The sequence below is a fragment of the Tenrec ecaudatus genome, chromosome 5 (assembly GCF_050624435.1).
Source record: "Tenrec ecaudatus isolate mTenEca1 chromosome 5, mTenEca1.hap1, whole genome shotgun sequence".
NCBI lineage: Eukaryota > Metazoa > Chordata > Mammalia > Afrosoricida > Tenrecidae > Tenrec > Tenrec ecaudatus.
This window is the reverse complement of record NC_134534.1, coordinates 85,148,755-85,159,898: the sequence shown is the minus strand read 5'-3', so window position 1 is coordinate 85,159,898 and position 11,144 is coordinate 85,148,755. Positions and strand designations below refer to the sequence as shown.

General features: G+C 40.8%; 1 non-coding gene across 1 annotated transcript; it reads left to right on the top strand.

Moving 5' to 3' along the window:
* The first annotated feature begins 597 nt into the window (after window positions 1-597).
* LOC142449691 (small nucleolar RNA SNORA51) lies at window positions 598-731 on the top strand. Its single transcript, XR_012784811.1, has one exon. It is a non-coding gene; the product is annotated as a small nucleolar RNA SNORA51 (small nucleolar RNA).
* Window positions 732-11,144: the final 10,413 nt, after the last annotated feature.

The following is an 11,144-nucleotide window of genomic DNA, read 5'->3' as shown; positions in this document are numbered from 1 at the left end:
TTTCCACAGGTTATTGGCACCATAACCCTGAGCAAAAATATTCTGAATTGGTTTCTCCAAGGTAACGTGAATGGAGACACATCTGCCTGCCTAGTCATGGGGCTACTGTGAGGTGTCTGAAATAGCACATGTGATAGGACTTTAAAATGATTAAAATATGCAATACTTTACAAACTAGGATTTTTAAAGAACATATTTTAATTGTAGAGTCATTCTGCTCATTTATCTGGCAAAGTAACGTTTCTAGTAGCATGTACTAGAAATCTACTGAAAAATGAAGCAACTATGCTACTTTTTATTTCTATATTAGTTATTATATTTCAAATAATATAAAGAGGAATTGAGGAGAACTATTTCAGAACATCACCAAATGAATGAGTGTCGTCAATAGTTGTTTATCTCTGACGTTAGTTTCTCCTCATGATTGTTCGAAGTCCTGCTTGAGTATAAGCCAGTTAACTAAAACAAAAACCAACATTTGCCATCAGGTTGATTTTGACTCATGAAGCAACACGTGTCAAAGCAGAGCTGTTCTCCACTGTGTTTCCTCTATCTGAGTTTTCATAACTGCATCACCAGGCCTTTCTTCAAAGATGTTGCCTCTTTGTGCTTACCACAGGCTGGGCTCTTGCATTGACTGTGTAGAAAAAGGAGGCCAAGTAAGTGCCCTGTATACACCACAACCCAAGCCTTGTCGGTGCCTGGTTTGAATTGTGAATGGGGCAACATGGCACCGAGGAGAAAAACAAACAAACAAACAAACAAAGATGTTTCTTCGGAGCCTCAAAACATCAACCTTTCAGTTCGTAGCAAAGCACCCTCACTGCCCCAGGTTCACCAGAGCTCCCAGTTACATGGACGCTCAGTTCTCACTTGCCTGACCTAGAGAGAGAGAGGGGTGTATTTAATTTCCTAGAAGTAAAATTCAAATTATTTCATAATTGTTCCAGCTGTCAGTTTGTCACACTGTGGTATCAATTTGTCAAAATTTGGAGGTTTTGTGTTGCTGTAATGTTGGAACCTCTGCTACCTGTACTTTAAGTACCAATAGGATCAGCCTGGTGGGCAAGTTTCAGTGGAGCTTCTAGAGTACATAAAATATGAAGAAAGATCTGACAATCTTCTTTAAAGTAGTAGCCTGTGAAAACACTATGGATCACAGAATATTGTTCAAGATTTAAAACACTTGCCTGGGAAGTGCCACAAGCAGGAAAAGATCACAGGGAAGAGCATCCTGATTGTTAAAGGGGAAAGTTTCAGGGAGATGGAATGACACAATAGTAACAGAATGGAGCCTAGAATATCACTGGTCAGGATGATGCCAAAAGACTGGGCAACATTCTGTTCTACTGTGTGTGGGATAACCATGAGCCAGAGCTGACTCCACTGCCTACCACCAATTGGTACAAATATTGTTGTTAGACGGCATTGACTATCAGAACTCACACCAGGGTAAACAATTCCACAGTCACACGGGAGTGCCTAAACAGGGGCCATGCCTCAGACCAAGCTCTCAAACATGAGCTGATGTCTGAGTGGGAGAGAAAATGGCAAGTGTGACCATTGCTAGCCAAACACCTTCTCTTGATCTGCTTCCCAAATGTATTCTTTCTGGATGTGCTAAAACACTTCATGCATGATTCAAAGCAAACTTTAAATATTGCATCTAAATTTGGATTACTCCACATAGTTTTAAAAAAATCGTTTTGTCCATATTTAAGAAAGATGAGGTTGTCTGCTTCTGTAAAGATTTACAGCTTCAAAATCCCTGGGGAGCAGTTCTACTCTCTCCTATGAGTCATGACAAGTTGGAATTGGCTGGATGCCAGTGGGCATTAGTTTTGCATTTTATATGTAAATATTTTTTCATGCTAAATATAACTCACTTGTTCATTTGTTTGACAGACGTTTCATTTATTGACTTTATGTGTCATTCAAGATTGTAGGAGGTTGCGATGCAAAGAGGCGTAGAACAGAGAGACTACATTCTAAGAGACAAAGGATGGAGCTGATGATTGACTGTGCGTGGTAGGGTTCCAAGCTAAAACAGGGAAAACATACCAGCCCTGAGCCCAAAATTTTTCCAGCTCTAAACCTCTAAATCAAATCTATAGGCTTTTATACATTTTGCTTAATCTATCATTAATGGTCACTCATTCTTTGTGAATTCATGTTCAGCTCAAGTATCAGCTAAATTGGAAGGACTTCCCTGATGGCGGTTTAGGTGTTTTTCAAATGTTTTAGTTTCCTCATCTCAAGAGTAGACATCTGGAGACACTCCATTGAAGCCTGGCTGATACAAGGCCCAAATTGAAACGTGCTAGACTTGAGAGCCAAAGGAGATACAGGTGAGTATCCAGCCATTGAAAGACAGAGAGAGTCCAGAGCTCTTGGAGGTAGACCGTTTGATGCCCTGAGCTAGCAGAGAAAGGATAAGCATATTCCACGAATAAATATATTCTTTCCCAGATACTGTACTGTGTGGGATGCAAGGTGAACAGGTTTCAGCAGAGTTGGACCACCCAAAGAACTGACCTGCATCACTTGACCGGGCAAAAGCATCGTTGAAAAAAGTAATAAAACTCAAAAGGTAAGCTTGAAAATTTAAGTCATGCAAAAGTCACCCCAAGCGGCTAAGATTTTCATTAAAATCTTCACTTTCTATATCTTGGAAAAGGATTTAGAGAGTGAAAAGTGAGTTTGGGAATCAACTACCCACATCAGAGGGAGTAGGCACTAAAAACCTTATGAAAAACATAGAAACATTATCAGATACAAAGGCCTAATGAATGGAAGCAGAACATTGTCAGAGATAGTTTCGGTTGCTCTCCTTGAGCGCGAAAGTACTCAAAACGTGACCGCGGAGGACTGCTTTCTCAAAGTAGAGTCCACCGAGGTGACATGAGTGGAGTCAAGCCTGTGGGAGTGAAGCCTTCGAGATCTTCATTTGCTGATGGGGCACAATTGAAGGTGAGAAGACACAGCTACAAAACTCTACCAATAATCAGAGATAGAAATGTACCAAGTACGACTCTAGAAAAATTAGACTTTGTCACAAATAAAATGGAACAAATGAAGATCAATATCCTAGGCTGTAGTGAGCTGAAATGGACTGGTACTAGCGATTTTGAATCAGAAAATCCTATGATTTATTCTGTTGGAATGACATAATCAAGAGGAAAGGCATTGTGTTCATCGTCAAAGGGCTATATCAACATCTATTTTGAAGTACAAAGCAGTCTGTGACAGGATTATATCTATCTGCCTTCATGAAATCTAATCAATATAAATGTTACTCACATTTATGCACCAACCACCAAAGCTAGGCATGAAGAAATTAGAGTTAAAGAAATTGAGGCATTAAAGAAGAGTTAACTGATTAAAGAAGCATAAAAAAAGAACACCCTCAGCACATCTGAAAGTGAAAAAAAAACACAAGAAAAACTCAAGTCACAAGTTGCAATATTAAAATATTTTCAAGCAAAATATTGAATGATGCAGGAAGCATCAAAAGAAGATGGACAGAATGCACAGAGTCTCCAAAGCAAAAGGAACTAGTTTACATTCTATCAATTGTGGAGACAGCATGTGAGCAAGAACCAATGTTGTGGAATGAAGAAATTCAAGCAGTTCTGAAAACATTAGCCCAAAAGAAGGCTTCTGGGAATTGATGGAATGTCAATGGAAATATTTCAACAAGCGCTGGAAGCATTTACTTGTCTATGCCAAGAAATTTGGGAGATAGCTAGTTGAACAATTAACTGGAATAGAGTCATAAATTATTCACCAAAAGTTGACCAAACAAAATGCTCAAACTATATAAAAATATCTTTGATATTATATGCGAGTACAATTTTGTTGAAGATTACCCAACAAAAGTTCCAGCAGTTCATTGACAGAGAGCTACCAGAGATGCAGGCTAGATCCAGAGGAGGACATGGAGCAAGGGATGGAGCTCCTGATGTCCAATGGATCTTTACTGAAAGCAGAGAATACCAGAAAGATATTAACTTGTGTTTTATTAACTATGTCAATGTATTTGACTTTGTGGATTTTAACGAACTATAGACAGTCTTGAGAAGAATGGGAATTCCAGAACATGTCACCATGCTCATGCAGATCTTCTACATGGATCAAGCAGCATTTGGGTGAACAGAACAAGATAATATAGCAGGCTTTAATTTTTTTAAAAAAACATATATCAAAGTTGTACCCTCTCACCATTCTTATTCTATCTAAATTCAGATCAAATAATCAGAAAAGCTGAATTCCATGAAGTAGAAGTGGCATCAGGATTGGAGGAAGGCTCATTGTTGTTGTTAGGTGCCCTTGAATCACCTCTGACCATGGCTACCCTGAGCACAACAGAAGGAAACACTGGACAGTCCTGTGCCATCCTCACAATTGTTCCTATGCGTGAGCCCACTGATGCAGCCCCTGCATCAATCCATCTTGTTAAGGACCTTCCTCTTTTTTGTCACCCTTCTACTTTACCAAACATGATGCTTTCTCCAGGATCTGGTCACCCTTGACAATAAGTTCAAAGAATATAAGATGAAGTTTTGCCATCCTTGCCCCCAAGCAGCACTCAGACCTTACTTCTTCCAAAACTGATTGGTTTATTCTTTTTGCAGTCCATTGTATTTTCAATATTATTTTCCAGCACTACAATTTAAAGTCATGAATGCTTTTTTTAAAAGACATTTATTTATTTCTTTATTTAAATCATTTTATTGGGGGCTCATACAACTCATCACAATCCATACATACATCAATTGTGCAAAGCACATTTGTACATTCGTTACGCTCATCATTCTCAAAACATTTGCTCTCCACATAAACCCTGGCATCAGCTCCTCATTTTTCCGCCTCCGTCCCCAATCCCCCCTCCCTCACGGACCCTTGGTAATTTATAAATTATTATTTTACAATATCTTACTCTGTCTGATGTCTCCCTTCACCCACTTTTTTGTTGTCCGTCCCCCAGGAAGGAGGTTATATGTAGATCCTTATAATCGGTTCCCCCTCTCTACTCTACCCTCCCAGTATCGCCACTCTCACCACTGGTCCTGAAGGGATCATCTGTCCTGGATTCCCTGTGTTTCCAGTTGCTATCTGTACCAGTGTACATCCTCTGGTCTAGCCAGATTTGTAAGGTAGAATTGGGATTATGACAGTGGATGGGGAGGAAGTATTCAGGAACTAGAGGAAAGTTGTATGTTTCATTGTTGCTACACTGCACCCTGACTGGTTCGTCTCCTCCCCATGCCCCTTCCAAAAGGGGATGTCCAGTTGCCTACAGATGGGCTTTGGGTCCCCACTCTGTACTGCCCCTTATTCTCAATGATATGATTTCCCCCCCTTTCATACTTGATATCTTAGACCTTAGACACCTCGTCATCACACAGGCTGGTGTGCTTCTTCCATGTGGGCTTTATTGCTTCTGAGCTAAATGGACGCTTGTTTACCTTCAAGTCTTTAAGATCCCAGATGCTGTATCTTTTGATAGCCGGGCACCATCAGCTTTCTTCACCACATTTGCTTATTCACCCACTTTGTCTTCAGTGGTTGTGTCAGGAAGGTGAGCATCATGAAATGCCAGTTTAATAGAACAAAGTATTTTTGCATTGAGGGAGAACTTGAATGGAGGCCCAATGTACATCTGCTACCTTAATACTAAACCTATAAATATATGCATATAAATATATTTCCCCATCATCATATATGCATATATTTACATATGTACATGCCTTTATTTAGACCTCTATAAATGCCCTTTTCCTCCTAGCCCTTTCCTCTATTTCCTTTTACTTTCCTCTTGTCCCACTATCCTGCTCAGCCTTGATTTGAGTTTCAGTAATTTCTCTAGGTTACATTACCCTTGGTCATGCCCTAGCAGGCCTCCTACACCCTCCTCACCACCAATTTGGATCACTTGTTTTTCCCTTGTCCCTGGGTTTGCTAACATCACCTCCTTTGCCCCTACTTCCCCCTCTCCCATGTCCCCCCAGAACTGTCAGTCCCATTGTTTTCTTCTCCAGATTGTTCATCCAATCTATCTTATTTAGACAGACCTGCAGAGACAATAACATGCACAAAAACAAGACAGAGCAAAACCAAACAACAAAAGAAAACAAAACAACCAAAAGCCAATGACAAAACAAAACAATCACCAACACAACATCAGTGAAATATAAAAGCTTGTAGTTAGTTCAAGGATTGTTTGTTAGCATTTAGGAATATTTTCCAGTCGAGTCTGATGAGGTGCCAAGCCCTGGCCCCAAAGTCTATTTTTGGTATTCCATAGGGACTTTGTTGCTCTGTTCCCTTTGCTGTTCTGTTGCATGCCCTTAGTGTCTTGCCTCAGTGTGGTGGGATCAGTTAGGGTGCAATTCCCACACTGTATCTGCAGTGTTGTCCCCTGTAGTGCTATGGGTCAATGAGGGATGTCATGTCTCATAATAGGACTGGTCATATGATCTTCTCTGTGGATTGGCTGCTCTGAGCAGAAATATTGTTGTCAAGGCTTGGTGGGCCAGGATGTGCTCCACTCTCTCTTCTTCCCCCTTAATTTGCTCCCATGTGCTCTGATCAGACATGTCCCTCTCCCTGAGCAGCAGCTTCAGTGCTGTCCTCTGAAATAAGTTTTTCTGGGGGGAGGGGCAGCTGTTCACACATTGGGATTAGGTTTATAAATTCTTATAGGATCTTCCTTATTCAATGTCCAACTTTCACACACATATGAGACAAAGGAGAATTTCCATGTCATGGGTCATGTGCACTTTCATCCTCAAAGTAACATCCTGGCTCTTCAACACTCTAAAGAAGTCTTGTACAACAGATTTACCTAACGCAATATGTCGTTTGATCTCTTGACTGCTGCTTCATGAGCATTGATTGTAGATCCAAGTAAGACAAACTCCTTTTCTCCATTGATCATGATGTTACCTATTAGTCCAATCATGAGGACTTTAGTCTTCCTTATATGGAGTTATAATCCATACTGAAGGCTACAATCCTCGATCTTCATCAGCAAGTGCTTCAAATCCTCTTCACTTTCAGCAAGTAAGGATTTGGCATCTGCATACCATAGATTGTTAATAAGCCTTCCTCCAATCCTGATTTCACACTCTTCTTCATATAATCCAGTTTCTTTTATGATTTGCTCAGGACACAGATTGAACAAGTATAATGAGAAGATACAGCCCCAAGACATACCTTTCCTGATTTTCCAATGGAGTATTAATTTATTCTGTTCTCACAAGTAGCTCTTGATCCATATACAATTCCGAATGACCACAATGAAGTGATCTGGAATTCTAATTCTTCTCAAGGTTATCCACAGTTTATTATGGTCCACATACATGGTCCTTTGCATAGTCAATGAAACACAAGTAAACATCTTTCTGGTTTTGATTTGAGCCAAGATACATATGACATCTGAAATGATTTCCCTTTTTCCACACCCTCTACTGAATCCTGACTAAATTTCTGCATGTTCCCTGTCAATGTACTGCTATAACCATAGTTGGATTATCCTAAGCAAATATTTACTGGTGGTCATATCAGTGATATACTCTTATAATCTAAGCATTCTGTTGAGCCATTGAAGGCTTATTAACAACTTGTCATATACAGATAACACAGCCCTGCTTGTTGAAAGTGAGGAGCACTTGAAGTACTTACTGATGAAGATCAAGGATTGAAGTTTTTAGTATGGATTACAACTCAACATCAACCCCTTAAAATTACACCAATAAGTGACATCATGATAAATGGAGAAAAGGTTGAACTCGTCAAGAATTTTTTTTCTTGCTTGGATCCACAATCAGGGCTCATAGAAACATCATTCAGGAGATCTCAAATGCATCGCACGTGGTAAGTCTTCTGCACAAGACATTTTAGAGTACTGAAAAGCAAGGGATGTTATTTTGAGGACTAAGGTGTGCTTATCTTCCATTGCCTCATATGCATGTGATAGTTGGACAATGAATAAAGAAGACTGAAGAAGACTCGATGCCCTTGAACTGTGGTGCTGGAGAAAAATACTGGAAGAACCATGGACTTCCGAAAGGGCAAACATCTGGATTGTAATAGTATGGTCAGACTGCTCTTTAGAGGCAAGATTGGAGAGACTTCCTCCTACATACTTGAATATGTTGCTATGAGAGGCCAACCCGTGGAGAAGGACATCATGCTTGGTAAAGAAAATAGGGACAGCAACATATAAAGAACGAGGCCCTCAATGACTTGATCTGACACAGTGGCTCCAACAGTGGGCTGGAGTCTGAGACCGGGCACGAGGATGGCGCGATTCAACAGCAGCGTTGCATTCTGTTGTGCATATGGTCACTCTCAATTGTACCTGACGGGATGGTGCCTAACAACAGCAGAATGACAGAGTGTCTTTCTAGTGCTTGCAGCTGCCGAGAGCTCTGAGACAAAAGCAAGGAGGCTTCACTGTTTTGATTATATCTTTCCAACTGAGCTTCTCTTACATTTTCTCATTTTCTTCCTGGGGCTTACTCTCACTTTATGTGATTAACTTTATACTCCACAGCACTCATGGACTAGTTTGTCCCCAGTGCCTAGCTAATGGCTGTGGTACTCTGCTCGAGAAAAAAAGAGCTTTTCAGTCAGGATTTCTGTACAACTGTCACCTGAGATTTCGATAAAAAGCATAGATTATATTGAATTAGGACCCACATAATTAAGCTTTGAAATAGTTTAGCTACAGCACACAAAGCATACCAGTAAACATGCTTTAGCTAACAATATCTAATTATAATCTGGTGCCCTTTTCATTAATCACCAATTATTCTAATGTTCATTCCAGTATGATCTTTATGTAAAGAAAATACTAAAACCTAAAAATATATATTTAATTCTCCCAAGAGAGAAATGGAAAGAAACATAAAGGCATAGACTTATGAAAATTGCATGTTTTCTGTGGTCATGTTAAATGTTCCCGGTTTCCTGGGCTATCAGGCTAGTCAGGGAAAGCCAAAGCAGAGTATAAAGAACCCCTCCCTCTGAAGTGAAGCGCCCATCCCGGAGATCCAGAATGGGAGGCAGAGATGCATGAACTATCCAATCCAATGCACGTGCCTCTTACATGTGGTTGCTCTGTCTCCTAGGCCACGGAAACATGAAGACATATAAGGCCTCAGCCTGCTTCTCGTGCTGCTTGCCTTCGGCATGTCAGTTTAAGGCACCATCAGTCCCATTTCAACCATAGCTGGTATGTAAAATCTCTGTGGGGAAGTTGAGTCTCTTCCATGACCAGTGGTGAGAGTGGTGATGCCTGGAGAGTGGAGAGAATGTGGGGTAGAAAGGCGGAACTGATTACAAGAATCTGCATATAGCCTCCTCTCTGGGGAATGGACAGCAAAGAAGGCGGGGGGAGACATCGGACAGTGTAATATATGACAAAATAATAATGATTTATGAGTGATGAACGGTTCATGAGGTGGGGGAGTGGGGAGGGAGGGGAAAATGAACAGCAGATATTAAGGGCTCAACTAGAAGGCAAATGTTTTGAGAATGACGATGGCAACAAATGCACATATGTTCTTGACACAATGGATGGATGTATGGATTGTGATGAGAATTGTATGAGCCCCCAATAAAATGATTTTTAAAAAATAGAAAGAAAAGTGGAGTCTGTGCTGGTACAACTACATTAATACACTAACTGAAAGGTTACAGTTTTGAGTACTCCCGGAGGTGCCCCAGAGAAAGACCATAAAATAAAGAAATCTTTGGGGCAGAGTTCTATTCTGACCCACGGTTAGGCCACATGAGATGGAACATATTATATGCAGTGTGTACAGATGGCTCACTGGAAGTGTGTACAGATGGTTCACTGGAAGAGGCTGCGAGGAGTAGGGCTGAAGGAGTGTCCACAGGAATCCAGGAGGAAGCCTGCAGAATGGAGAGGGAGGAAGGATGACAGCAGGGTCTCTGTCTATGGGAAGTAGAAAGGTACACTGAGAGCACACAGGGGTGATTGCTGGGCATGTACTATGGTTTAAACCCTGTGCGTTACTATTCCTAGGTAGCCGTGAGAGGATTCCGGCAGCAACAACACTCAGAGATTCTGGGGTAATAGAAAACAAACACCTCCAACTTATAAAACCTGAGATTTTAACAAGGTCCTGATTACAGAGGACCATGGAAGCTGTGTCCGATCCAGTCCCAAGAGGGTGAGCCTGCAGTGATCATTATGGGTGGTTTTTTTAGAGGAGGGAATTTGTATAAAAAATCATAATGAATAGCAATTAGTTATTCATTCTTTGAGTTATCTGACTATTTAGTACCTATGCATAGAAAACTGTATTTTACTCATACATGTTTTTTTGAAACTTAACTGAAAGCAATTTGTCAGAATGTACACCAGTCCCGTTTCTATATGGCAGGAACAAGCATGTGACCAGGATCATGCTATTGCTGTAGCGTCTTCACCTATGATCTTGTTTGCATTGATTTAGAAATGTTTTGAATGATCTTTATCACACCAAGGAAGGTATTCAACTCCTTGGGAAGTGACAGAAATAGTTGATTAGCTTTGTGAGAGCTCCTTCCTTCATGGTCCTGCGATCATCCTATTTCCATGAATAACTGTGCGTTGGAATGTTGAACCCGCCCTAGAACTACGACAGCCCTATACAAGGTAGGCTGCAGTTTGCACAATTACGCTGTCCTTATTTCCTGAAATCATCTTTTCACTTTACTGCTCTGTAATTTGTTATGGTCCACACTGTCTGATGCCTTGCATCGTCGATGCAACACAGGTCCACATTCTCTGATACTCTGCTTTCAGTCCAGACCCATCTCATAGCCACAATGCTGTCCTTTGTTCTGCTCCTCTTCATCCCATAAACAGCTTATATGAGGGGTACCCTAAAAAATGGAATTGTGCTGGTCAGAGCGCAGCTTTAGTAGTACGCCGTGTTCCCGCTACATGAGCATCGAGCAACATGCTCTTGAGTTAGTGCACCCAGTGGCATCCCTGGGGATTATTCTCTCTGGTCACAGTCAACTTTTTTTTTTCATAAAAGCAGTTTCAGTTGAACCTCATTTTTTTTTGTGATGCCCAATTTAAGAGAACAGTGTTCAGCTGTGAAATTTCGTTTCCTGCTCAG